This window comes from Callorhinus ursinus, unplaced genomic scaffold (assembly GCF_003265705.2).
Source record: "Callorhinus ursinus isolate GAN/ISIS: 27379988/994484 unplaced genomic scaffold, GSC_fseal_2.0 scaffold21, whole genome shotgun sequence".
In the NCBI taxonomy this organism is placed as follows: domain Eukaryota; kingdom Metazoa; phylum Chordata; class Mammalia; order Carnivora; family Otariidae; genus Callorhinus; species Callorhinus ursinus.
This window is the reverse complement of record NW_027397083.1, coordinates 2510531-2514097: the sequence shown is the minus strand read 5'-3', so window position 1 is coordinate 2514097 and position 3567 is coordinate 2510531. Positions and strand designations below refer to the sequence as shown.

The window sequence follows — 3567 nt, the reverse complement described above, 5'->3', positions numbered from 1 at the left end:
TCTTGCCATTTGCAACGACGTGGATGGAACTGGAGGGTGTTATGCTGCGTGAAATAAGTCAATCAGAGAAAGACATGTGTCATATGACCTCACTGATATGAGGAATTCTTAATCTCAGGAAATAAACTGAGTGTTGCTGAGTGGTGGGGGGTGGGAGGGATGGGGTGGCTGGGTGATAGACATTGGGGAGGGTATGTGCTATTGTGAGCGCTGTGAATTGTGCAAGACTGTTGAATCACAGATCTGTACTTCTGAAACAAATAATGCAAGATATGTTAAGAAAAAAGAAAAAGAAGAAGATAGCAGGAGGGAAAGAATGAAGGGGAGTAAGTCGGAGAGGGAGACGAACCATGAGAAATGATGGACTCTGAAAAACAAACTGAGGGTTCTAGAGGGGAGGGGGGTGGGGGGATCGGTTAGCCTGGTGATGGGTATTAAGGAGGGCACGTTCTGCGTCGAGCACTGGGTGTTATGCACAAACAACGAATCATGGAACACTACATCAAGAACTAATGATGTAATGTATGGTGATTAAGATAACAATAAAAAAATTAAAAAAAAAATCTGAGAGAGTGGTGATTTTTGGCCCTGTTACCAGAGCTAATTTTTAGATTCAAAGATTAATTTGTTGTGTATAACTGACTTTACAGTAAAAGAAAAATGGCATGAAAAGGCAGTGCAGATGAAAATTACTACTTATTAAATGAAAATCAAAGAAACAAATACAAAATCAGTGGCCTAAGAGGGAACTCATAGTTAAAGTAACAAATTGGTTTGTTTAAAGTCAAGGGAGGCAGGCAAAGCTATCTAAACAAAATGAAACAAACAAAAAAACCAAAGATCCAAAATAGTACTTTAGTCAAAAGCCATTTGTCTAGTATGTCAATAGACAGTCTGGTGTCTGTTTGTTTTACTTATTTGTTTGACCTTGACCATACAGCAAACATTTAGGGGCTGTGCCAGTTTTCATGTATTTTCTTATTTAATTATCACAACTATCTTCTGAGAAAGATTCATAGGTGAAATGGTAGTGAAGCTAGAAACTAAGACTTAGACATGAAATCACAGTTTAATGGAGCAAAAAAGAACACGTCCTTCTTTTTCACCTCTGGCATTTCAGTAAAGTAAACATGATCAAAGCAATCTGGTCCCGAGGTTTGCAACATTTGAATTGTTACTAAATAACTTTATATCACACTGTGAGTAAAGGGCAGAGATCCAAAACCATGTCATTCTCACTTTTTATTCAATATCAGGGAAATATTACCAAAGCCTGGATTATGAAACACCATATTCATTAATGTTCAATGAAAATAGATTCAATTGTCAAATTAATATGAAGCATGCTTTATATTTATTTCTTTTATTGGAAACTCCCAAAGTGTATTAGTCCATCATGTATTCCTATAAATCCTGGATTGAAGAAACTTTCCTCCAAAATTACTTAATCCTGAGTTTCCCTAACGTACCAGCTATCATAATCTTATTTTTCATGTAATCTGGATTATATGAGAAAGCCTAAAATAAAATTAATTTAATAACCCTTTTCTTGATAAAAATCCGTATTCACACATGATCTAATGTACCAAAAGTATATGCATTGTCCTTGAAATTAGACTTGAAATTTTTTTGACTGCAGGGATCAAACATATTGAAAAGTTTCTTGATTCAATCTTAATGAAAAGAACCTGATATGGACTAATCCACACCATTGGATAATAAATGCTCTCAGATATCAGAAAGTGGGATGACAAATATCTGTTGGAATAGCAGAGAACGACTTCCCAGAACAAGTGAATTTTAACAAAGAAGTAATGTTATGATATAATATGATTGACTGTTTTTTCACTCTCTATTCTAGACATCCCTAATTCTCATTTTCCATTTTTATGGATAGTTTATAAATTTAATCATGTTTATATTGTGTATGTATATTATTGTGTAACACATGTCATGTTTTATTTGTCTAAGTTAAAAAGATGTGATAGTAGTTTTGCCAGATGTCTCAGAAATTTACCCTTTACATATTGAGTTTTTGTGTTCTTTGTTAAGGGATGTTTTTCCTCAAAAACAGAATCCTTGCCTTGTGTTCTGGAATGTGGAATATACCGTTACCCCAGATCCATCTCCTAAACTCTTAAACCTACATTCCTCTGAGCCTTTGCAAGAGAGTTTTGATTCCTCCAAGTTTCTCATGGTGCATAATGTCAGTTTACACCCCCTGATGACACTTTGAGTCAACCAAAGTCTCTTACCAGGCTGATTTCTCACACTTGAGAGAATTGAAATTTCCTGTGGACTGTGATTGTTAACTAAGACCTTGCGCTTTTCAAAGATGCTAGTTGATTGAATGCATATATTTACACTATACTTCAGTTATTTTCATTGTCTTCTTGTTCCCTGCAGATCCCACATAGTGGGGGACACCCAAATGGCCACCAGAAATGTCAGTGTCGTAACAGAATTCATTCTCCTGGGGCTGACCAATAGCCCTGAGTTGAATATTGTCCTTTCTGTGCTGTTTCTCTCCATCTACTTCACCACTGTGGTGGGGAATGTTTGGATTATCACAGTCATCTGGGCTAGTGCCCAGCTGCATTCCCCCAAGTACTTTCTCCTTTGCCCATTGGCTTTCTTGGATTTCTGCTATTCTTCAGTCTTTATTCCTAAAATGTTGGTGAACTACATAACAGGACAGAAAGTCATCTCCTATCGAGGTTGCTTCCTTCAGTATTCCTTCTTCAGCATGTTCCTGACCACCGAATGCTCCTCCTGGCAGCCATGGCCTATGATCGCTATGTCGCCATTTGCCACCCACTTCACTACAAAGGCCTCATGACCCGCATGCTCTGCATCCATTTGGTAACTGCTTCCTACCTAGTAGGTTCTGCTAGCTCACTCACCCACCTGAGCGGCTTGCTCAGCCTGTCTTTCTGTGGGCCCAATGTCATCAACCATTACTTCTTTGATATCCCACTGCTCTTTCAGTTGTCCTGTTCTGACACCCGGTACTGCAAGATTTGATTCTTTGTCCTCTCTGGCACGACATCAGTGACTACCTTTCTGATAGTGGTCAGTTCCTATCTGGGAATCCTCCTCACTGTCCTGAAGTTACACTCCACAAGGAGCAGATATAAAGCATTCTCCACATGTGCTTCTCACCTAATGGAACAGTGATATTTACTTATCTGGGGAGCAGCTCTAACTACCCACAGGATAGAGCCAAAATCCTCTCCATGTTTTATACTCTTTTGCTGCCAATCCTAAATTTCCTGATATACAGTGTGAGAAACACAGAGGCCAAAGAAGCAATGAAAAGAATTATTTTGAGAAAAATATTTGCTCAGTGACTGTGAGTTTTCAAGAAGAAACTTTTAAGGAATGTTTATTGATTCTACAGGCAGGTGTATTGTTAAATACCTGTGAGATTTGTTGGAGAAGAAAAATGGTATTTTCAAATGTATTCATTATTGGCTTTTGGAAACACACAGACATATACATATATATATATACATATATATATATATTATGTATGTATGCCGATACATACATATACACATGCAATAC

The 3567-nt window shown here is 37.6% G+C and overlaps 1 pseudogene; it reads left to right on the top strand.

The window, feature by feature from the left end:
- Positions 1-2431: 2431 nt before the first annotated feature.
- On the top strand, positions 2432-3350 carry LOC112829325 (olfactory receptor 5J3-like; annotated as a pseudogene).
- The last annotated feature ends 217 nt before the right edge of the window (positions 3351-3567 follow it).